This window comes from Pelodiscus sinensis, chromosome 27 (genome assembly GCF_049634645.1).
Source record: "Pelodiscus sinensis isolate JC-2024 chromosome 27, ASM4963464v1, whole genome shotgun sequence".
NCBI classification, from domain to species: Eukaryota; Metazoa; Chordata; order Testudines; family Trionychidae; genus Pelodiscus; species Pelodiscus sinensis.
This window is the reverse complement of record NC_134737.1, coordinates 2,435,438-2,460,954: the sequence shown is the minus strand read 5'-3', so window position 1 is coordinate 2,460,954 and position 25,517 is coordinate 2,435,438. Positions and strand designations below refer to the sequence as shown.

The 25,517-nt window shown below is 45.0% G+C and overlaps 2 long non-coding RNA genes across 3 annotated transcripts in view; one reads left to right on the top strand and one right to left on the bottom strand.

Moving 5' to 3' along the window:
- Positions 1 to 25,517, top strand: part of LOC142820883 (uncharacterized) — a 38,103-nt gene that overhangs the window by 7,453 nt on the left and 5,133 nt on the right. Inside the window, exon 2 of the long non-coding RNA XR_012897839.1 lies at positions 22,344 to 22,431. This is a non-coding gene — a long non-coding RNA (uncharacterized LOC142820883). The remainder of the gene's footprint in view (positions 1 to 22,343; positions 22,432 to 25,517) is intronic.
- On the bottom strand, positions 1,785 to 13,218 carry LOC102463379 (uncharacterized). 2 transcript variants are annotated; one of them, XR_003088505.2, is made up of 4 exons: positions 12,859 to 13,218; positions 12,686 to 12,760; positions 11,790 to 12,103; positions 1,785 to 9,810 (listed from the first exon to the last, which is right to left on the bottom strand). It is a non-coding gene; the product is annotated as an uncharacterized LOC102463379 (long non-coding RNA). The 2 variants fall into 2 exon arrangements; XR_012897837.1 differs by having other exon boundaries at positions 12,885 to 13,218.

The window sequence follows — 25,517 nt, the reverse complement described above, 5'->3', positions numbered from 1 at the left end:
TATACCAACAGTGCTAGCTATTAAGTGCTAGTGTGGCTTATGTTCCCAGCATCAACTCCTATCTCCAGTCTGGTTTCCTCCATCTTTGACACAGGGAGGGAAGTTATGCTTTTAAAAAAAATTCTAAATACTATAGAAGTCCTGTTTTGGCCCCAAAGCTCATGCATCAACCTCTGTTTGTTGGTTCAATAAAAAAAGATGTTACCTGCCTTCTCGGCTTCCTCATGGCAAGCAGTATAGATACAAACCATGATTTCCAAAATGTTACCTACTTGCATTATTAAGTTAATGGAGCCATTTGCATCAGCAAAGCTACTCATATGTGTACAGGTCCACTGGATCATTCATTGCATACAAACAGAAAGTTAGGGGGAGGGACCATAAAATACTGTTGCTGGAAGGATATAATTCAGCACTACTACATTTCTTAGAATTCAGAATAACAAATAAGACTCTGAAAGCAGAGAGCAATCCCAAAATAGACACACAATGCAGGCTGCTCCCTGAAACAAAGAGGCACAACCAGGAGAACTGAGAGAGTCACCTGGGCAAGGTGGGAGGGTGGATTCACGCTCCTGGAGGGGGCGGGGTTTCGGGCAAAAGGGGCGGGAGCTTGGGCAGAAGGGCCGGCCCTCAGTGCCATCTGAAGTGCACCTCCCAGGGCTCCAGTGACGGGGAGCCCCACTCCCCTTTGAATTGCTGGGTCCTGACGCAACTGCCCCGCTTTGCCCTTCTCCCCCCTCCCTTGTTGGCAGGCCTCGGCACAGCTCCCCCCACCTTACGTTAGGATGTTGGTCCATGGGACTCACTGTGCTAGGCTCAGATTGCATGCTTCCCTACAGAGCCCCATGCCTGCAAGTAGGACTGGGAAACCTTTCGCAATGTAGAGTGACAGAGGCAACCCTCTGGGCAGGAAGCTGAAAAAACGAGACAAGACAAAAAGCAGTTTTCACGTCAGCAAAATGCTTCCTAAATTTTTGGAACGAACTTCAGTATTTAAAAAAAAATGCTGGCAAATATTTTGCATCTATCTCTTGCGAAGCAAATCTCATTCATCTGACCCCAGCTCTCCCCACATCCCTGTACAACATTCTTCTGTGTGTGATGGTTAATGGTGTGGTCTTCTGTCTTGTTCTTTGCTCTTAGCATACTTTTATCAAAGGGTCTTGTGGGAACACTAAGACCCCAGTATCTGATGGGACAATTTGCTGTGGTAAAACATCACTTTGTGACAAGTGGGATGATAGATGCTCTCAACGTCATCTCATCCGAGGAAGTGGGCTTTGCCCACCAAAGCACATGATACTAGAAGAGTGAATGACCTATTATAGAGGTATACGTTATTAAAATACTCGAGGTGAAATCCTGGTCCCACTGAAGACCATTCAAGTTTTGCCATTGATTTCAATGAGACCTTTGTATGTATGGTCCCCTTCATTCATTTCACTCACGTTGCATGTTGGGTTTCTGAGGTGGTTTTTAGCAGTTAAGAATCTTTTACCAACAGGCTGCGTCTAGACTGGCAAGTTTTTCTGCAAAAACTTGCCAGCTGTCTACACTGGCCACTTGAATTTCTGCAAGTACACTGATGATCTCATGTAAGATTGTCAGTGTTCTTGCGGAAATGCTGTGCTGCTCCCGTTCGGGCAAAAGCCCTCTTGCACAAATGCTTTTGCGCAAGAGGGCCAGTGTAGACAACACGGTATTGTTTTGCGCAAAAAAACCCCGATCGCAAAAATGGCGATCGGGGCTTTTTTCAGCAAAATCACATCTAGACTGTGTGTTCTAATGCCCTCTTTATGGTGCTAAATCATTGATGAAGATATTGAATAGAACTGGTTCCAAAACAGACCCTTGTGGAACTCCACTTGTTATGCCCTTCCAGCAGGATTGTGAACCATTAATAACTACTCTCTGAGAATGGTCATCCAGCCAGTTATGCACCCCTCTTATAGGTTATATTTCCCATCTAGGTTATATTTCCCTAGTTTACTGATCTCATGCGAGACCGTGCCAAATGCCTTACTAAAGTCTAAGTATACCACATCTACCGCTTCTCCCTTCTCCACAAGACTTGTTATCCTCTCAAAGAAAGCTATCAGATTGGTTTGACAGGATTTGTTTTGTACAAATCCATGCTGGCTGTTCCCTATCACCCTATTTTCTTCCAGGTGTTTGCAGATGAATTCCTTATTTACTTGCTCCATTATCTTCCCTGGCACAGAAGGTTCTGGGGTAGGACCCAGGAGAATTGCCTTCTATTTCTGGCTCTTGCCCTTCAGTAAAGCGTGATAGTAACACTCACTTTCTCTGTTAGAGTGCTTTAAGAGGTGGACGTGTTGATTGGGGGAGGGGCAATTCCTAGCTTAGGGAGACATGCTTGCACTAGCCCTCATGGAGCAAGAGCGCTAATTGCAGAGTGTTGGCATGCCAGTGAGCAGCGGAATGGGATGACTGCCCTGTGAACATGCTTAGGGGCATGTGGTGATGGGTTCAGTCACAGAAATTCCCCTTGTGACTTGTGCTGGTTGTGCCACTGAGCCTACCTACCTGGGGTGCCTAGCTGGGGTTCCCACCACCCCATCCTGTTGAGCCAGCCTGGGTGGTATTTCCAACCCATCAAGGGACAGTTGCAAGGGGATCTCTGTGACCAAACTTGGTGCTCATGTATTTGGGACTTTTCCTAAGACGGGAACCCTCCCCACAGCTCGATGTGTAGACATACCCATAGAGCTGAAGAGGGCTGGATAACATCTACGCCGTAATGTTACAGAGCCATATTGTTATGTGAACACAAGCTAGCCTTGCACAGCTGCCCCTTGGTTTACATCATGTGCTTTCCACAAGCACCTCATTTTCTGCTGTAAGAAACCAGCCACTGTTTGTATTGTTTGCCAAGCTGACTGGCTGGTGACAGAAAACACTGGAGTGGAATGCCATAGCTGTATTAGCTGATTAAATGCTCTGGACCAATTGGCCCAGGAGCCAAATACCTTTTACTGCAGAAAGCAGATTTCTGAGGTGAAAGGGGGAAATGCGATCAGTCCAGACAGCAGGAAAGAAACTAGACTCCTCAGCAGAGAAAAGAAATAGGGCTTGACTGCGTGTAAAGCAAAAGGAAAGTAGGAGAGAAGTTAAGTTTTAGCTGAAGTGGTGTCTAAGTTTTTTCATCAATGCACCCTCTTTCCATGCTTTACCCCTGCTTTCTTTTCAGCTTGTTATATAGCTCCCATTAGAAGCTGTCAAAATGAAAGAGCCGTGAAAGAGCTTACACCAATTGCACAATGGCTCATTTTAATGAGAATGGCCATAAACTATTAAGTTTCACATGAAGGTACTGCTTTAAGGTTGCCTTGTATTGCAGAGACAAGGGATAAGTTTCAGAGATGGATTTTCTCCCAGAGGGTCATGAGAGGTCAACTTTCTCTCTTTCTTTCTAAAGAAATCATGATTTTCAATTGACTTTACAAAGCATAAAGAGATACTTGCAGAATCCCAATAAGAATTGTGGTGCTGATACGTTTCCTGGGTATTGCATGCAGAAGTGGGACATCAACAAGAGGCAACTGAAAAGCTCTCCTAAAGTCCAGAGGTGTGAAATGAAGTAGCCCCAGCTCTGATGGTAAACAAGGGTATTCACTCTCTGGGTCTGTTGATCCAGCACTTTTGCCAGCACGACAGTCTCTTCTAGCAAAGATATTCATAACATAAACTCTGGGGAAGCTCCATTCAGAGGCGGGGACTACTTCCCCTTGGTTTACAAGGTCCTGGACAACATCCAGTCTTCTCCAAATAACTCCCCCCCCCACACACACACACACAGCTGCAGTGCACAGCACATAGGTTCCTAGAACACTAGAACTGGAAGGGACCTCGAGGAGTCATTGAGGACCAAGCACCATCTAGATCACCTCATGGCAGGACCGATCACCTTGAACAGGTGCCTGTCTAACCTGCTCTTAAATATCTCCAGAGATGGAGATTCCACAACCTCCCTAAGCAATTTATTCCAGTGTTTAATTATCCTGACAGTTGGGAAGTTTTTCCAAATGTCCAACCTAAACCTCCCTTGCTGCAGTTTAAGCCCACTGCTTCTTGCTCTATCCTCAGAGGACAAGGAGAACAATTTTTCTCTCGCCTCCCTGTAACACCCATGTCAGGTGAAGAGGAAGAAGGGTTTATTCTAAAGGATTGATCACAAAAGGCCCCTTTCTCTAAAACAGAGAGAAAGGAAATACTGTTGGCAGCATCAAGCTAAATATTACAGGGTAAAATGGATTTTCTCATTGACTGAGGACTAGCTTTCAGTAAGAGATTTAGGCACCTACAGGTGCAAATTGGTCCTTATCGTGTTTTACAAAATCACCTACGCAAGTTCAGCACCTGCTTCCCATTGGGATTCATGAGAGTTTGCTCATAACGACTTTAGCCGCTTGTGTACATCTCACTGGACACCCATCTGTACCTTTAGGTACTTTAATGCTTTTGTAAATCTGGCTCTAGGTCGCTAGTGCTTTTGAAAATTTTACCCAGAGTGTGTTTTGCAATCCCCCAATGGAATGGGCAATTAAATTTGGACAGGGTCTGCAGACTCCTCAGAATCTTTCCTCTTTTGTTCCCTGATGGCAGGTGTGAAGTGACTGTAAATAGAAGACAGTAATTTTACTCCTGGTTATACAGTCAGGACTTTTGTAATTGTGTTGTTGGCAGTGGAGAAAGAGGTGGGGGATGGAATCTTGATACTTACTCTGTTTTAAGGTCATAGGAGAACTTATCCAAAAGTATATTTTCAGTCATCAGACCTGTGTGGTGATAAGAAGAGGTGCTAGTGTTGTGGCTGAAAGGATATGACAGTTGTTTTGCTTTAATGTTACACTTTTTAGATACTAAATCTGTCTTCGAGAACTAGAACTTGCTGAGGAGTTCTGCCGGACTCATCCTCTTTTGAGGACGACTTTGTACTCCTTTACAACTTGTTGGCTTATCTGTTAAAGCAAAACTGTGCACAAAATGTGCAGGCATAATCCTGAGGTTCCCACAGGCATTGCCATGACCGCCAGAATCAAGGAATGTGCGAGGTAGGCATGCCATTTCACAAAGCATGCATGGGTTTGCATGCTTAATAGCACACCATGCTGTGCATTTTCACACACAACTTGGTTAAAGGTCTACTCAATATTTCACTGTTTTTGAGCTATCTTATTTCCCTGAAAGAGAGTACAGACTTCCTTAGAAATGCTTCTTCCTCCCTGTCTTATCCAATATCTTCTGCAACTCTCACCCTTATTAAACTAGGGACATTTGCTCTGAAACAGACTCTCTGTGCTTTACAAGTCTCATCTGCACCTGCTGCTCGCTCCCCACCTGAAGCCACAGTCATGCCTTTGTGACCTCACCATCGTTGCCACAGCAACCACTTGCTTTTCTTCCCCCAGTCTTTTCCGGAAAGGCACCCCGCTCTGCAACATCCCCTCCGGGGGCTTTAATGCACATGAAAGCTGTGAGCTGCTGTGATCTCACCAGTCCTGGATCCATCCCCACACAACATACTGATTCCTACTGCCTTGAAATGGAACACGCATCATTAAGCAGCAGATACTGTAGCACAAAGTGAATCCTCCTTAACAACCCCCCTAATTGAGTAAACATGCTCCAGTCATTTCCCCCTCCAAGTTGTCAATGGAAATGCAAGTTTAGATCCTGGCCCACACTTTACAAAGGAGGCTACCGGAATTGAAAACTGTAATAAATTACATACACACACACACACACAAAATATATAAAGTATATTCAGACATGTAAGTCATTGTCCTTTGCGAGTTCATGTATTAAATAGGATGAAATTGAGAGGTGTTTGAGTGAGGAATATAAACAAAAGCCCTGGTTATGCTAGATACCAGGTACCATCCTTACCTACTGATGCAAATGAAAGCTAAGAGTGCTCTGATCCTTCCCTGGTAATAGACAATGTATCTCATGGCCAGCTGTTTACCGATAATAAATGTATGTACATTGCTTTGATTAACATTTCAGTGGTCTAGGATAAGATCATCAACGTGTCCTGGTATTTACATCTCAGATCTTGCAGCATCATGCTCATTGATGTAGGAAGGAGGGAGAAGGAAATCTACTTTCAAGGGGAGAGGAAGAATCATGGAGGACTGGCAGTTTCTTAGCAGAGGAACTGGGACTAGAATCTACAGGGTCTCTCTCGGGCATTCTTAAAACTTAAATACCCACCCGGGAAGTGAAAAAGTAGACTGACAGAACGAGACGAGTACTCAGGCATCAGCTTCTTCAAGATAGGCCCAACAAACAAAATAACAGAACACTGCTGGTAAGCCATTGCGGACAAAAGGAGTCCCTATCCTACAGCAAATACAGCTCGTATGACTACTACAGTCATCAGAACTAGTTTCTTTGCATGTTGGCCAAGAGTCTCCATCCTCTTTTCAGACCTATCACAAGGACTTTAACTGCTGGTTAACATTCTTGGTCCTACCATGAGGGCAGGGGACTGGACTTGATGATCTCTCGAGGTCCCTTCCAGTTTTAGTGTTCTAGGATTTCCCAGAGAGACAAGCAAAACAGACCTGAGTTTAACCTTTCCCATGAAGGCTAAATTCTCTACAAGTCTGATTTCCTCAGACCACTTTGATTTATGCTGCTGGCCCTCTCTGCAACTTATGGGGTGAATTCTGCTCTAGTTTACATCCCCTCGGGCTGCACATTTGTTGGTTAAACATTTCAACATAATGCCCTAGAGATACATGGATTAAAAACAGAAGCTAATCAGGATTATGCGAGATGGATCAGTGAAACGGAAAGGGAAATAACAGCCCATGCGGTGAAAAGTAAATTAGATTATAAAGACAATTGTAATTGAAACCCAAGATAGTATCATAGTATGTATATTGTTTTCCTTGATGCGTGTGATTCTGTAACCTCCATTTAAGCTTCTGGTCTCTTTGGATACTGGTACCACCAATAACAGCTTGTAAAACCCAGTTGGTTACATTTTCACAGACATTGCGACTTCTCTAGGAAGGGTTAATTTGTTTCCTCAAAGGGAAAAAATAAAGACAACACCACAGAGAGAGAGTGACTAAACTCACAAGAATTCAAGCCCCTGGAAATAGCTCATGAAAAGTCTCTGAAGATTTCCAATCTGATCCAGTTTATCTCTGGTGTTAATGAACTTGCTAATGCTGTGCAAACATAATTTATCTATTTGAGCAAGGCTGCATTTTGGGGAGCTGGGAAGGAACTTGCCAACAAGCATATGGTTGTACTAGAAGACTTACCCGGCATTGCCCAGGACTGGCCCAGGGGAGATGGGGGGGCAGTGCAGGTATCCTGCAGGAGCTCCCCAATCTCAGCCCGGACGGGGAGATAGGAGAAAAGGGAGCCGTGCAGGCTGACTGGCTGCAGCCAGCTAGGCAGCTCGACCATGCCGGCAGGAGGTGGGGGGCACCAGCGGGTCCTGGGAGGACTGGACTTGCCTGCTTACCCCCCACAGTGCCTCCAGGGGGAGTCACAGCGGTGGAGCTGGCAGGGCTTCCCCTTCCCTGGTCCAGCGCTAGGGTTGGGGTGCGGGAGGGGTTTGGGCAGGACAGCCACTTACCTGGTCTGGTGGCAGGCATCACGGTGAGCTCTGTCCCAAACTGGCCACTCCTTCGGTGGTGCAACTGCCCCAGTGGTCACTCTGCAGGATAGCTGTCCCCTGCACTTGTTGCCCCCCAGTGGTGACTGTGAGTATCATGCCCCTCTTCTCTCTGCCCCCTTGCTTTTTATGTTATGGAAAACAATCGAATTCCAGGCACATCCTATTTTCCTGGAACAACCAACCCCTGACCTGGCTTTAAGTTAGGAGACGAGAAGGCTGCCTACAAAATTTGCTGGTGCTAGCTCTTACTGTTTAGCAGGAGTTCTTGAACAAATAGACTCACAGACAGATGCACAAATTTCTAAACTGTCTATATAGATAGAACTAGAAAGTTCAAAGGCTGTGGTTTCAGGTCACTGGATTACAGCTAGATCAGGCAATTTCCATGTAGACAATCATACAGCTGTATTCAGAGATTAGTTACTGACCACCCAATTGTCTAATTTTAAGAATCACACTTGGAGAAAACTCATTAATAGTTTGGTTTGTCTACCTCAAGCTCTCAGATTTGGACACTGTCGTTTATCTCAGCCTATGGATTTCCCTGTAGCAAGCATCTAAATCAATGCAGAACTGGCTTTGAACATGATGGAGTGTCAGGGTTTACCTTGCACTTGGAGCTGGATTATTTTTTCATTTCTCAAGATGAAGTGGCTAGGGCTGAGAAGTCTGAAACCATAGGCTGGCATTAAATTACTTCATTCCTTCTTAGTTTTGCATTGGCCCATGACACTTGTCAGGTTTATTATTTCTCCCCCACCTCTTTTTGATTTGGCCAGTGACACGTTAGCTACTGTTCTGGCAAAATCAATCAATCACAGGTTTTAAGAGTGATCGGTATTATAAAGAGCACTTTGTGCCCAATACATTCCCCCTCATGCTTCTAATAATGTTCCTAGCTTGCCGCCTGTGCTCCCTGTAAGCTGGGCACTTGTGCAGCTGCCCAGGAGAAATTCAAATGCTGCCCAGGTGATTCACAGAGCACTCAGAGCTAGGTTTTGTGTTTCAACTGGTGGTGCACATTCACACATGCCACGGTGCACATAAAATGTATTCCGCACAGGGATGGAAAAAATCCACATGTTGGATTGAAAAGATGAGAGGGAATATTGCTTGCCTATCTCTTTTAAGGTAACTGGCTGCTGCTTTGGGTTTGGTAGCATACCTCAGGCTGTGCTAATGTGCAGGCAGCTGTTGAAACTGAAGGAGCAAGAGGGAAAGAGAGCACCATACCATAGACCTTGGTAAATTTCCCCCATTACCATTCTTAGGGAAAGCAAAGGTCTCACCTGGGCAGCCAACTTCTCACCATGGAAAAACAGTAACCCCGAGAACAAAATGAATGAAGAATATGTTGGTTCTGCTTACTTAGACTGAGGAGGTACCGTTTGTCGCACACCATCTTTATTCAATACGTGTATTGTGCTTATATTGAAAGTAGCACAACTTCAGAGATGACTACCAGGGCTGCTAAAGTAGGCCAGTAAGACTAGTTAATCTTGGATGATTTTGCAGTCTATTAAATGGTGTTTGTATTAAAGGTGCGTGTATCTAAAGGCGCCATAGACACCAAAGGCTGCTCCAAACTAAATTTGTTGTGCCGATAAAAGGTAATTTGGAGTATGCAACACATAGCAGTCTGCTTGGTCTTTCATATTGTATATGTCAGACCAGCAGATTTTGTGGGAAGCATAAGGTTCTGGAGCAGCCAAGACTCTCACTCCAGATGTTCTATTAAATCTTTAATGTTCCTTTTTCAGTTGCACCCCGACATGGTGTAACCCAAGCATGAGCCCTACTGTTTAGGCATGAAAGGCCCTGAGAGGTTTCAAATGGTCTATGGAAAGAGAAGAAGGCGGGGAAAGCATTGTTCCTATCATGTCTCCCCAGCCCAATGGGTGTCCCTGTGCTGCATTCCCTTATCTATTATTTTTCCTTTTCCCCTAGCTTGAGAATTCTGCAAAGTTTTGAGCCTAGCTGGGAGCAGAGGAAACCTGAGGCATGGCCCTTTTGGCAAAGGGCTGCTTGATGGTCCATCCCAACAGCTGTAGCAGCTCAGAGTGCCAGTCTGTAGAGAAATGCGTCCGGTGTCCCTAAGTGGGCAGCTTCACGCCATTCCCCACCTCGTGCTCAGGGAGGGCGTCCTGCTGAGACACATCAGGAAGATAGAACACACAAGGGTTGGTGAAGCTGGCCAAAGCCCATTGGTAAAAAGACAGCTGGAAATATTAAGGTTAGGAGAACCCAGTGCTTACTTTCTCCACAGGCATGCAGTCTCCTGCAGCCCCTTCGTGGGGCTTAGCTCCTACAGAAGGGTTATTTAAAGAGACTAACATACTTTAAAAGTGATTGGCGTGTCTGTAGCCAGATAACTACCCTCCCCCAAGTGGCAACCAGCTTCCTTCCCCCCTGCAGGAGAAGCCTTCTGAATCCCACAAGCTCCCAGCTCTACTCTGCTATGCACATCCTTCATTGGTGCCCTGTGACACTTGCCCCAGGGTTAAACTAAAGCAATCTTGAACAGCAGAACCACCTCCGTGTGTGGTGTGATATAGTCGTATCCTCAGCAACCAGCGTTGGGTTTTGCAGCATGCTTGTAAAGCTTGTGTTGTGCACCTTTCTAGTGGTTAACGTGCATAGAGGATAATAGTCTACTGTTGCTACCAGCAGGTGGAGTAATTCTTTTAGATCAAGAGTTAGAGGTCAGAGTTTTGGTATTGGGCAGGCGAGGCTCGAACCCACCAGACACTTCATAGGGAGGGTCGGTGCAATGTTTGATATTGATTGAGGTGACAAATGAGCTGTTCAGTAGCAGAGCTCCAGTTTCTATGCCAATATGGGCTACTACTAGCAACAACAAAGAGACACACCAGGCTGTACAAGCAGAAATGCTTCTACACTTTGGTTGACTATGTTTCCCATGTGGTCTCTGTGGCTTGTGCTTCCTTGCTTCCCAGCTCCTCCACTAAATGAAAAATGGGTAAAGGGAAAAGGATCTTTTGTTCCCCCTCACTGCTCATTCTGAAGTTGGGCAACTTTCATGCAATAGTTTGCTGCAAGCTCCAATCACAGTGACGGGCAAATACCCAGGAGCAAGGATTGTCTCCTTCCCAAATAGCCACCTGCATCTTTTCTTCCTTTTCCCCACAGTCACACTGAGCTAGACAACAGGGTGCCCAAAGCAGCTAGAGTATGCAATACCCAGGCTTGCTTCCTCCCTCTCTGACACTCATGCCCTGTCCCAAATCCTGCACCAATCACACCCTCCTCTCCATAGGTGACTTGTGGAAGCATTCTGGAGTGCACTGCCCTCTTACGCCCACACCGAAATGTTAATTGCTACATGGGTCTGCCCCTTTCCCGTCCCTCTGGGTGTCCCACCCTGTATGCCATCCCCTGCAGGCATCAGTTAATTGCCACTGCCTCTCCCCTTTCCCTCACCTTCTGGTTTACAAAAACATATTTAAGTCCACATACAGCCAACAAGCCACATGCTTCTGGAACCTCCTAACCCAAATTTCCTGGCAGAAAAACACAGGATCTGGGGCTGTTGGGCCTCCAGTTTCTATAGCCAATGGGTCTGCAGGGGATACTGCTGTCCCCTTCTTTCTCCTTGGTGGGCATATCATGTGGAAGCCTTGACTTCTATTTACAGCCCCTGCAAGTTCATTTTTCTCATTATGCAGTTTGTCATTTCAATTCCTTTCTATTCTCCCCCAGGACTTTCAAACTCAGACCTCGTAATGTGGACTCTCCAAAGACCTGTCTCTTATAGATAGCTCCAGCCAGCCATCTCCTAGACCCCTGGAAACAGGGCTGCGCTTTTTGTTCTTTCCCTCCTCAAGGAGACTGTTCTCCAAAGAGCTGAGCCCTCAGGGCGAGCCCTTTTAGATCTTGTCCATTGTTCCATCAGAATGAACATCCTGTATTGGAGATGAGAGGGAATTTATGTATGGCCTCTGAGAAACATTCTGGGGAAATTCGCAGTGAGAATGTTAATCAAGCAAGTCAAGGTGGTTGGAAGTTGTGGCAGGGCGGGTGAGAGGGGGAAGGAGAGAGAGAAATCTAAATACATTAATTAGTTCCACCAATTCAGGGAAAGAACTGTGATTGAATAATTTACCTCTAAGGAGATTTGGGTCCTGTCCTCTGGATTTCACTCATTGGCAGGAACAAAAGGCAATTTCTTACCCCAGTGGCTTGGCTGGCTTGTGCGGGGAAAACAGGAGACAGAAAGAAGGGGGGGGGGAGAATCTTCACGTTTGGGCCGCCAGGCACGGGAGCTGAAGGCAGTGGGCAAGTGAATGCAGTCTGAGGTCAACAATATCTTTCTTTCAGATGGGGAAGAAAGCAAAGACTTGTATGGCTGCTCTCAATGTTGCCTCTTCTGGGACTAGAGGGCATCCGGTCAGTCTCAGGCAGGCTCTCTCATCAGCACTAAATGCACCCATATAAACAGAGAAAATAGCAGTTTTATAATAAAGAAAAGAGGGGAAAAGTCAAAGTAGTTTTCTCTTCTCTCTTCTTTGAGAGTTGAACTCTCAGCGAGCTGACTTAGCAAGTGAGCCCAGACACCACTGATACTTGTTTTACAAAAGAAGGTGCTCCTGTAATAGTTGCTTGGGAAAAAGCCTAGACAGGAATCAAAAGAAGAAAACATTTATCTGCGGCCCAGTTCTAATACATATTGTGAGCTGGAATAAAACAGACTTGGATGCTAAACACCCAGCTAGGATTACAAACCCTCAGATCATTTTGTCCAGCCTTGCTCATTCAAGTATGCATTTCAAGAGGCCACTTGCTCTGCAAAATGTAATTAATGCCAACAGGTGGCTAATGCCGCGCCTCTTGAAAATGCATGCTGGGATCGTTAATCCAGCTAAGGCTCTATCAAGTGACATAAAACCAACTGGGGATGCAAGTATTGGTGTAGGGATGGGAGTGTATTAAAATTAGATCAACTGAGAATTATTAAAATCACACACAAACGCACACACCCCAACTGTAAAGGTGGCCTACCTGTCATGCATGTGTTTGGAATAGTGATAGTTCCGATCAAAAGCTGTCCTGAGATGTCAGCTCCACAGGAATCCTCTAATAAAACAGAAGGAGGAAAGTTATTTACTTAGTTTATGGAGACCTCCACATTTTCATTTTAATGGGACACGGTGCTCGACAGAAACTTATTGTACATTCAAGTGCGGTTGCCAGGGCTTACACAAATCACCAAGTCTATTTTCTTCTCTTGTTTGCCGCTTGAGTGGGCTGCCATGCCAAGGGACGACTCAGCATTTTGTCAGGTTGGCGCCTGGCTTTCCTCTTCCTGCAGCATTTTACGTGAGGCTGCCTTGCTCACAAACCAGCATTTGCAGTCATCTCCACCAGCTTGTCTTGCACCTCGAGATGCACGGTGGGAGTGAAAGCCAGAACTATGTAACAGACAAGACAGTGGCAGAACGCAGGTGTGGGAGCTGTGTTCAATGCAGGAGGGAAGTAACGGGGAACAGGTTTCCAAGCACAGCAGCAATTTAGACCTGTATCGTTCAGTTCCGTTGACCCAAATGACTTGGGAGGAGATTGGGTAAGCTCAGACCTGGGCTGTGATTGACATTTGGAACAAGACAGCTGCGTGCCACCTGCCTTTTCACTTCCTGGGAAACTTGAGCTATGTCCTGAATCCTAGACAACATGTCGGTCTCTTCTTCTGATACATATCTGTGGCCCCATCGAGTCTCTAAAAGAAAAGAAGCACGAAGGCTATTTTGCAGTGAAACAACCATTTTCCCCGGTAGATCCATGGGATAAAATGTAGCTTGTGTAGAGGGCTAGCACGGTGTATGTGTGCCGTGTAAGTCATTCTAACCCACCAGGGGCCTACACTAAACTCTCCCAAAATCTCACTCGTGTCTCCCCTGAGTGAGCGTGTAAAAATGTAACAGGCTGGTCAGCTGGATGAAATATAAAATAAGTTGCTAACTTCAGCTCCCTTCATCTTCCTGCTAGGGCATGCTCTGCTCTCTTGCACTGGGGTAGCACGGGTTAAACTTTTTTGGCAAATGTCTTAGTTGGCAAATGTTTGCCCCAAAATCGGAGCTTTGGGTCAACCAAAACTGTTCATGAATTCAGGTCAAATTTGGCAACTAGTTTTGGCTGGGAGTAAAAAAGAAGGGAACTGCATAAAAAAAAACATAAATTGCTGTGTGTCAGATCTTCAAACCTGGCTGCTGAAAATTAGACACCTAAATCCATATGTGGACATCTCAATAAACTTGCCCTGATTTTGAGAAGTGTTGACTTTCTACAGCTCCCATTGAATTCAGTGGGGTTTTTAGCATGGCTATTTTAGTAGGTTTTATGCAATTTAATAAGTTGTGTTTATTTTTGTTTTTAATGTAAATTGCAACATGCCATCACACTATTTAATAGATAGCTCAACTGGGCACCAATACAAGAAAACACAGAGGCACCTACTTCAGAAGGCGCCACTGAAGTCAACCAAGCTACTCTCCTGCTTAAACGTACATGAAAGCTTACGTGCTTTGCGGCATCGGTGCTGACATGAGATTCTCAGTGGCACCTCATGGGACAGTTCACAGTTTTCCTCCTCAACTTGCCCCTGGATGTCTTTGCTGAGGGGTCTGCACTTCCCCAGCTGTGGTCTGTCACCTTCCAAATGAGACTAGCAGATCGGGAAGGTGTCACTTGACTGGTGAGCAGAACAGAGAACTGTTTTCAGGAGTTCTGTTCACCTTTTAAAACCCTAAACGTGCATTCTGAGACGCTGCTTTGGAAAGGCAATGAGGCTAAGTAAATATCTTGAGTGAGGAAAGCTGGGGTGTGATTAAAACACTGGTACTCTGTAAACCTCACTTTGATTTCTGCCTGTACCACCAACTTCCTCTACAGTGTAGGATAAGTCACTTTAACCCCCATCTGTAAAAGGGGGAAAATTAATGCTTTCTTGGTCATGTCTATTTAGACTCCAAGCTCTTTGGGCAGAGACTGCCTGTCAGTTTGGGTATGTGCAGCACCTGGCACAATGGGCACTGAGCCCTTTTTGGCCCTGTAGGCACACCTCAATACGAATATTGATGATGATAAAACCTGAAGCACTGGGAGTGACCCGTCTGTCTGACTTGGGCAGCCCAGCCACTCAGTAGCTACAGTACATAATTGAGAGCTGAGCCCGTCTGGTTCTGACAAAGGTTTTGCTGCACACTCTTTGGTTTCGGCCCCGCTTCTTTCCTCATTCTCGTAGAATGTGACCCTCTGTCTTGTCTGTGTTCTCCGGTTGGGATGGCTTGTTCTAAAGTTGTTTCAAGTGGGTGTTAGACTTTTTCCTCTCTGCTAGACTGTGAACATAGGGCGTCAGTGCCTGCATAAAGAAATATCGCATCATTTTCGGTAGCTGCCTGCTGAAAATCTAAAGGAAATGTTTTTAGTACAATCTTGTGGATAAATAGTGGTTTTCAATTTTCTGTTGGGTTTGAAGCTGGCATTACACTAAGCCATAATATGTGAGATTCTACTTCCATTCTTCTCTCAGAGCCAATGTAACTGAATATTGAATACTCTTCAAAACCAGCCATTTACAAATTGCAGCAATACAGCACTTAGCTTTCACTTACAGTGATAAACCTCTTGAAGAAAGATACATGTATCCTGATGTATTATTAATAGCTTAGACTTATTTAGTGACCTTCTTCTGGAAATATCCCAGTTATTTACAGAGAATACTGTAACAGACATTACTCAGTGGCTGCTGAAATCCATCCGCTTCTGAGAACACTGCATCCAATCTATGCCAGAAGAAACACTCGGTGCCAATTTAGTGATAACTTCTCTGCTTGCGAGGGCAGATGAAATTGAAAGACAATGGACAAAGTGTTGTTTTCGGTTACAACAATGTCTATTCACTCTGCTGTCTCTGCAGTTATGTCAGATACTTGCCAACATCACCCAGGGCAGAATTTTGTTGCTGAAATGTCGCTATCCAAACTGGAATTGGATCATTACACGGCTTATGACACTGACCACTCTCTTTGGCAAAAGGCCGCTAGGGAAACTGTAATAAACCCAGATGAATCAAAGCAGCAGTAGGCAACCAAGACTAGTGAGTGGGCTGTACGAGTGGTCCTCCTTGGTCTCAGTGGGCCGCCTGACCAATTGTGGGCAACCTCTGGTCCATGGCCCACTGGGTTTTCACCTTCAGCCTGCGCACCCCTTCTCTGGACTCTTCCCCCACATGCTTCTCACACCCTAGAGCCCCACATTTCTCCTGCCAGCACTTCTGGAGTACCATGATTTGGCTGATTCTCTCTCCTTCCCCACACCAGCCCTTCTTGCCCAGAGACTGAACTGCCGCAAACAGCTGGTTCAGGGCCTTCCGGCTCTGAGAGGGAGGGAAAAGAGCAAAGATGGAGAGAGGATCAGTGCATTTGTGGGAGCAGGGCGAGGAGTAGGAAGTTCAGGGCTCCGGTGACCCTGTGCACGAGAGGCGTGTGGGGAAGGGAGCTCCTATAGGGGGACTGCAAGCAGTAGGTGGACTCTTGGGGGCTGCAGGTTGCCCACCACTGGATCAAAGGAATTGGGTTTTATTTCTCACCCAACAGAAGAGCATCTTCTCACGCCATGGTGACGTGCCAGTTCAGTTCTGACCATATATAACTGTAGGGGAAAACAGAGCTGCTCCCCATTCTTTATTTCTGTGGTGCACACACTCAGCCGTCCATGTAGCTTCTCCTTTTCATCCCAGCTGCTATTCTCCCTGCCAGGCCCTGGGTGGGGATTCTTTGCTCCCTTCACAACAGCTGGAGAGATTGCGGATATCTAAAGGCAGGTAGTGAGACACACGACTTGTGCATCTTGTGCAGTTTTCCCCAAGGATCGGTTCTAGGACCGGTTTTGTTCAACATCTTTATTAGTGACCTGGATGAGGGGATGCATTTCACCCTCGGCAAGTTTGCAGGTGACACTAAGCTAGGAGGAGAGATAGATATGCTGGAGGGCAGGGATAGGGGCCTAGACAGATAACAAGACTGGGCCCAAAGAAATCTGATGAGGTTCAACAAGGACAAATGTAGAGTCCTGCCCTTGGGACAGAAGAATCCCAAGCATTGTTACAGGCTGGGGACCAACTGGCTAAGTAGCAGTTCTGCAGAAAAGGACCTGGGGATTACAGTGGATGAGAAGCTGGATATGAGTCAACAGTGTGTCCTAGTAGCCAAGAAGGCTAATGGCATATTAGGTTGCATTAGGAGGAGCGTTGCCAGCATATCCAGAGAAGTGATTATTCCCCTTTATTCGGCAGTGGTGAGGCCACATCTGGAGTATTGTGTCTGGTTCTGCCCCCCCCCCCCCTCCTTCCCCCCCGCTATAGAAAGGATGTGGACGCATTGGAGAGGGTCCAGCGGAGGGCGAACAAAATGATTAGGGGGCTGGAGTGCATGACGTATGAGGAGAGGCTGAGGGATTTGGGTTTGTTTAGTCTGCAGAAAAAAAGTGAGGGGGGATTTGATAGCAGCCTTCAGTTTCCTGAAGGGAGGTTCCAAAGAGGCTGGAGAGAGGCTGTTCACAGTAGTGACAGATGGCAGAACAAGGAGCAATGGTCTCAAGTTACAATGGGGGAGGTCTAGGTTGGAAATTAGGAAAAACTATTTTCCTAGGTGGGTGGGGAAGCGCTGGGATGGGTTCCCTAGGGAGGTGGTGGAATCTCCATCCCTAGAGGTTTTTATGTCTCGTCTTGACTAAGCCCTGGCTGGGATGATTGAGTTGGGATTGGTCCTGCCTTGGGCAGGGGGCTGGACTTGATGACCTCATGAGGTCTCTTCCAGCCCTATGATTCTATCTTGAGGTGCAGGGAATTCAACCCATGGGGAGATACATTTCTGCAAAGAAAGGTTCTGGTCTGCTACCCATTAACTCAAAGGGAACCTTTCCATTGATTCTAGTGGAAAGCGTAAGGGCTTAGTTCTTCCTGACTGGCCAGATAGTCAAAAAGGCTCACGTGTTTTGACTTTGATTTTCAAAAGTGCCGAGCACCCAGCAGCTGCCATAGTGACACTTCCGACTTGATGTCCCCCAAAAGCCCCATGTCTCTGAATGGCAGCTCAGCTGTTCTGAAAATCCAGCCCTGATTTTTGAGCGCTGAACACTATGGAAATCTGGCCTATAGTGCGTTACCAGCATTGCTGTGTGCGTTTGAGTCTAGAGGCATTTCTGATCTATGAATCTCTAGCATTTTGTTTCACGCGTCCTCCCTTATCTTTCCAGCATCATGTTGGTCTGAGTACACTTTGCTCTCTCTCACTTTCCCCTCTGTGTTCCATGCAGTATGTTCATCATCATTTCAAGGGGTCTGACTCCCCATTGGAGCGTATGTTTATACAGCTGGCCAATCACCGACTGCCTCCTGAAGCTGAATGGCTGATGAAATCTGATCACGGAGCTGGAAAAGTTTTAAAACACTTTATCAAAACTTGTTCTGCCCAGCTCCCGCAGGAGCACAGTGCTTTCGCTTGATCCAGAGTTCAACTCTTTTGAAGTTTTCACCTCCAGGGCTTAATTTTTTAGATGAAAATTCTCTTTATTGTTGCTTCTTGAGGGGCCATGCAGAGAGTTATATTTTAAGCAAGACATTCCAACTGTTTCAGTAGAGAGGAGCTGGCTATTTTTTTCCCTCATACTCCTGTTATTTCCTTCATAGGCTCAATCTCTCCTCCTTTATAGTGGAAACTACTTAAATTCACCAAGGCCTGTTTCTCCTGTCCTGCACGGGTGTCAATCTGGAGTGACTCCACTAATGTCAGTGCTGCTGTACCACAAGGAGATCCACTTCAGGCTCCAATACCCTAAAGACCTGATTTTAAACAGGTGCTGAACATCTCACAACTCCATTTAATCTCCAGAGGGAGTTACGAACGCCCAGCTCCTCTGAAAGCCAGGCCTTAGTGCTTTCCCACTCTTCTGAAAAGTAAACCCTGTTGTTAAGGGAGTAACTGAAACCCAGTTAGCACAGGTAAGAAGTGCTGAGGGAACGGATGGCTCGTTAGTGCCCCACAGGGAAGTGAGGAGGCTGAGGGAGCTCTTTACCTTCTCAAAAGCTCATTTGGAGTTTTGACTTTGTTAGCAAATAACATGGGAGAGGTGATACAGAATCTTAGTCTGGATTTTCTAGTTGTTCCCCTTTCTGATGTGGAGAGTAAAAATAACGAGCAGCATTTATATAAATGCCTCACAGACACAGTGCAACCTACCGTCACCTGTTCCAGGAAATGTTAACTGGTTTAATAGAAAGCAACACCATGAAGCTCTTGGATGTTATGGTGAGAGATACTATTAAAGAACTATATGAGAGACAGAGAGGAGGAAGAGCTAGCTGTCTCAGGGCTGTGGCTACATTTGATGGATCTATTTATGGCTGATTAATATATAAGCTGCTAGTCTGTGTGTATATGCTTTATCCACACCATATATATGTTGGTATGGAATAAGCACAGATAGCATTAGACACAAACACTGTAGTAGTTACATGCTGAACCTCTCTAATTCAGCACCCTAGGGACCTGACTTGTGCTGATCCAGAGAATTTGCTGAATCAGAGAAAGTCAATATTGTTTAGCACGGTGTTTCTTAAATTGTCGGAGGTGTGCCGCAGAGAATAACAATGTTCAAAATGGCCGCCCTTAAAGGGCGATCTTTTTTTTTTTTTGCTCAATAACTTTCCCCCTGGCCCTTTTTTTCCCCCATCAATAATGTTTCCTCAGCTTTTTTGCTTTGAAAAAAATTATTGTTTGTTGTTGCTCGGTCTTACAATGTTTAAGAAACACTGGTCTAGCAGCATTGCCAACACTCCCTTACTGGGCTCTTAGAAAACATTTGGGTGTACATTAGAGCTAAATAACAGCACAGAACAGTCCTGAGAGCCAGGACTGGTTGCTATAAACAAACTTTATGGGATCGTGGGAAACGTGGCCACACCCGTGATAAGTAGACATCCCACTAACTGAAATCATGCCGGATCACACATGTTGCTGGACCAGAGAGTGCCAGGCTAGAAGTTCAAACGGTAACATCTCTTCTTTTCCTTCCCTAGTGTAGGAATACAAGCTCAATTCTAGAACTTAATACACAGTAATGCTTTGGGTTTCAAAAAATAATAAGGCCACATAAAAAAATATGAACATCTGTCATCTGCCCTGCCTCTCAGTGACAGGGTGAAAAAGCCACCATGAAGCCTTCATGTCGAAGGTCAGGAGTGGGGATTTATTTGTTTATGTAAGAAGTAATTTCCTGCACTTTCTGTGTAAATTGATTTCTCCAGTGTTTATCTGGCCCTGCTTGATATGAGAAATCGATGTGCTATTGTACCAGAAATAGGAGCATATGTGCCCAATAGACATCTTTCACCTCTGAGGCACTCAAGTCATTTGCTTGGCTCCAGTGCTTCCCATTGTATTAAAAGTAGCTCAAGGATAGGTGCCTGAGATCCTCAGGAAAGGTGAGTTTTTTCTCCTGTGAAGGTGCTTGTTGCACAAGAGTCTGTCCCATGTGGGTGGTAAAGAAGGGGGGAATTGGTGATTATGCAAAGTACAACAGCTTATGTCAAGCTCTTGAGGTTTGGATGTAATTGGCATGTGGAACCTATTTTAATGTCACCTTCTTCCAGCAGCCATTTCCATTGGTGAATTCATTTGCAAATTAAACACTACCAACTTGGGACTGAATAAGGATCTTCACTGGTTAACGCATTACAAAGGCAAATTCCCCTCTCTGGATATTCACATCTCCCAGCCAAATGCTGTGAATGACATACTTCCACCCTTAGCTTTATTAACACAAGCCACTTTTTCTGTATATTTACTCCTGCTTCTGTAACTTCCACTCCAATTCACCTGATGACGTGGGTTTACCCCTGAAAGCCGATGCCCTAATAAATCTGTTCGTTTCTAAGGTGCCACAAGACTCCTCGTTGGTTATGCCAGGCCAAGAAACACAATCGCTTTGAACTGGAGCTGAGAAGCTCCAGTCTTACAAAGAAAATCCCACATGTTGAGCTCTGTGCTCAATCCACTAAATTCTCTTGGGTTGCTTATGAGCACAGGGATACCCTCATGTTATTCTGTTTTTCAGGCTTGAGGCCCAAACCTAACAAACCCATGAGCCCTCTGCTCTTATTTTCAAATACAGAATAAGCCATGAACGCCAGAGTTCTTACTCTGGATTTATGCAGTTGAAAATGAAAGAAAATTGAAACCACTCTGTTTCTGTTGGGCTCCAGTTATGCTTGAATAAATTTGCTAAGCACTTTCTGTATAACTTACACCTGGCAGAGATTGCTGGAAGTCAGGGACACTACATGAGGCACCAAATTAATATTTTTGACAGTTTTGAAAAAAAAATCAAAATTTAAAAGTAAAACTTCATCTCTCTTCTTTGCTGAGTTTGGCAAATTTCACCACAAGCAGAATTGATCTCTTAACCAGAAAAAAAGAGGGTTTTTCCTTTTAAAATTGAGAAACTATTGTTAGAACTCTTCCTGCTCAGAAACCTGGACTAGTTTTAATGTGAGAGAGAAAAAGTCTGACCTGTGAATAAACAGACGTATAAAGAATAGAGATAAAATAACCCATTAGGCCCCATCCAGACCATTTTCATGCTGGACAGTTTCATATAGATATTCATGGAGGCCATGTATCTAAACCTAACACACATGAAAAGCTAAGCCTTATAGACCACAGGGAGAAGAAACTTTACATGCTACAATGATTAGAGGTATGGAATGGCTTCCTTATGAGTAGTGATGAATAAAACTGAGACTTTTCAATTTGGAAAAGAGAGGACTAAGGAAGGATATGATAGAGGTCTATAAAACATGACTGGTGTAGAAAAAGAAAATGTGTTATTTACTCTTTCACATAATACAAGAACTAAAGGCACCAAATAAATTAATAGGCAGTAGGTTTAAAACAAACAAAAGGAAGTATTCCTTCACACAATGTACAGTCAACCTGTGGAACTCCTTGCCAGAGGATGTTGTGACAGTCAAGACTATAACAGGATTCAAAAAAGAGCTAGGTAAATTCATGGAAAATAAGTCCATCAATGGCTATTAGCTGGGATGGGGTGACCCTACCCTCTGTTTGCCAGAAGCTGGGAATGGGTGACAGGGGAGGGATCACTTGATGGTTACCTGTTCTGTTCATTCCCTCTGGGGCACCTGGTATTGGCCACTGTTGGAAGACAAGATACAGATTTAGATGGACCTTTAGTCTGACCCAGCATGGCCATTCTTGTGTTCTCCTGCTCATAGTCAGCAGGAACTCTTGTGCACTAGCTGCCATGCTGACTTGAGTTGTCGTATTGGCGGGATATGAAAGAAATGGGAGTTTTCTTTCTGTGAGCTGTGGTAAGCAGGTTTCACTCCTCTCCTGAATAATTCAGGATGTACCTTTGATTAATTTCATATGAAAAAGGAAACAAAGTTTGCTGTTACAATAGGCCCTTGGAAGTATGGATTGCCAGAGAAAATGTGCAAAGCACTGTCGTGAGAGGATTAATTACTTAGATTAAATATTTTATAAGTTAAATAATGTGTATTTTTGGAGACAAAATGGAATGTCATTTTTCCCCTAAGACAGGTGAAAGTAACTGTATTCGCTTCCCATTAAACTCACAGAGCCCTGTAATAAAGGAGGATGAATTGGAGCAGTAATTTCCATCTGACGCTCGAATCTATGTTCCGAGAAGCTTTTCATCTTCTCCCTGTAAGTATTGCTCCGAGCTTTAAAGTTTCTACATCAGTTTCATGGCTTTGGGGAAGGAAGGGGGAGAAGCCCTGTTAATTATGATTGTCTGTTCCTCTCTTGCAAGATCTGAAAGGTGATTGGACAATGGAGGGTATTTTTTATTATTATTATTATTATCTGTGCTGTGCAGAATAATGACAGAGTGCCTCAGTGCATCATTTTCCTTTTTTCTTTTATATAGAAAAGAAGCTGAGGTTAATTTAAGGCTCTGGATAGCACAGGGAGCTGCCTGCTTCTTTTGAAGCAGTGTATACATCTAAGGCAGTTCAAGCTTACAAATGCCATGAAAGCACCACCACTAGGGGTCAGAACACAGTTCCAGGGGGAGATTTTCAAAGCCAAGCAAGCGGAGGTCACATGATGAAAGCTAACCTGCTTTGAAAATCTCAAGACCAGAGTTCATCTGGCCTTGCGGGGAGCAAGGTCCAGCTCTGATTGGTTTGTTGTTACACGAACCTCTGTCCACTCACAAGGTGGGCTGGGAACATGTGGCTCATTCATCCTGCTGAAGATTCCCCATAGCCTGGGTCAGATTTGAACTCATGATAACCATGGAGCCTATCCTGCAAGGTGCTCCTGAGGGTCAGTCCCCTGTTCCCATGCAGAGCCATAGTGACTTTGGTTAGGTTCAGCATCGGGGCCCCAAATGTGAAAAGCTTCATTGAGCCTAGAGCTCTCTGTATCTCCTCCCCTTTTGCCACTGGACTTTTAATGATCACTGCACATAGTCTTTCTGCAGTAAAATCTCATTCCCTGGGCCATGCATACCACTTGCAGAATCCCAGGCGGGGGATGGAGCAGGAGCATTGGACAGAAAAGGAGCCTGGCCCTTTGCTTGGTTTGTCTCGACAAAGCGAGCATTGCCACGAGCAGAGAGGGCTAGGATCTTTTCCTGCTTGGGGATGGGGTGAGTGAAATTAATCACTTGGTTGGAATGATATAGCAGAAGACCCGTCACGCCCTCAGATGGCTTTTCAAGATTTTGTGTTAAGTTCCTTGATCAAAATTGCTGCTCCTTGGAACACCGATGAGGCAAACTGAGTTGGAAGCTTGACAAACAGGCTTTTAATCCAAATGAATCCCATGACAGAGTAAGAACAAGTCTGGCTATGCTCCTCCTCCCACGCTCTGTTCGGCCTTCCATCCTGCTGCATCCACATGGAGTAGTCTCAGCAAGGCCAGGTGTTCTTTGTAGTCTTGTTCCAGATTCAAACCGTGCAGGATGGTGAGCACTCCCTCTCACCAAAGGGCATGAGAACTGATCATAGTGGCATGCCAGAGTCTACCCGAAAGACCACTGAGAAGGACCACTATTACCAATGAGAAGTAAATCTACCCAGATAGCATCCACCCCCCAGAGAGATCTGTGGAAATTAATAGCAGTTTATGTCACTTCAGAAGGTGGCAGCGGTTGTCTGCTAAAGTGGTGAATTCTTGGCTGGGTTGCATGAAACTCTGTGCAAGAAAAAAAAGAGAGGTTAAAAATATAGGCCATCCCCAAGCAGCCAGATGCTTTGCAGCTGCTGCCTGTTATCCACCAGCTAAGCTTAATAAGAGAGCAAGAGGACTGTGGAGGATGGTGCAAAAACATAATTAGCAACATCTTTCCCACAGCATGAATAAGGTATTTTAATGACCGGTGTGTATACCTCTGGGGGTATGCAGAGATTTTCCAGGGAGTTCATCAGCTCATCTAGATATTTTCCTGGTGTTACAATACTGCTCCAGGTTGAATCTCTGTAGTCTGGCACTCTCAGGACCGGTGCTGAACCACAGAGTTTGCCAGGCCATGGGAAGTCATTATTGTCTAGCAGTATCACCAACACTTCCATTACTTACTGGGCTCTTAGAAGACATGTAGGGGTACATTAGATCTAAATCACAGCACAGAACACTGAGAGCCAGGCCTGGTGGCTACAAACAACCTTTATGGGACTGTAGGAAACTTGGCCACACCCATGATAAGTGGACATACGGCTAACTGAAATCATGCTGGACCACAGATATTGCCAGGTCAGAGGGATTCAACCTATATATAAAAAGCAGCAGAGTCAGTACAAACTAAAATTTCATAGGTCTTCTTGATACTGCTCTATGTAGTGTACACTGAAATGTAAGTACAATATTTATATCCCACTTTTCTTGTTTTATAATTATATGGTAAAAAATGAGAAAATAAGCAATCTGTCAGTACCAGTGTGCTGTGACAGTTTGGCAGTTTTATCTCTGATTTTGTAAGCAAGTAGTTTTTAAGTAGGCAAGACAAATCAGGCTCCTGAAACGGGAACAGTAATATGGAAAGGCTCAGAGCTACTGAGGTATATAAACCAGTGGTTGAATGCATGCAGGAAGAAGTTGGGTCTGTAGGTATAGTAAGTCTCTCTTTCCTTTTCTTATCAGAAGGCAGGTGAGCTTTTACTTCTTTATATAGAGAGGGGAACTTCCGGGAGTTTGAGCTTGTGTCAGTTTTGCTGGCTGTATCTGGGTTTCATAGCGCTTCCTTTAATTCATGGAACAATTTAGCACTGAAATCTGTAATTTATGCTTAGGTGCCTACAACCAAGATGGGGAACTGAAACACATGCCAAGACCTCCTTTGCAAGGTGTTTACATCCAATGTGTCCTCTAACTTTCTCCATCTACATGCAGAATAAATTTTGTTATGTGCATGAGGCATGTACGGATGTGCACCACTGTTAGAGAAACATGCTGCGGGCTACACGTGCTCTGCTAATCATCTAAGCAGCATTTGAATCTCTTGTAGGCAGCCACCCAAAAGCTTGCCTTACAGGGAATGCTATTTATGTCCCGACCTTAGTGCTAATGCCGGTGCTCATATTTACTGCTTGATTCCTCACCAGAACATCTGAAGGCTACCACGTTTTCATCTTATTGAGAGTGTTTTATTTCCTAGAGCAGGGTTGGGCAATAACATGGCGGTGGTTGGCCAGGGTTAACCCCTGGTGGGGTGCCGCTGCTCTGTTTACCTGCACAGACATAGATACCTGCGATCACAGTGCCTGTTGGCTGTGAATCACCGTTCC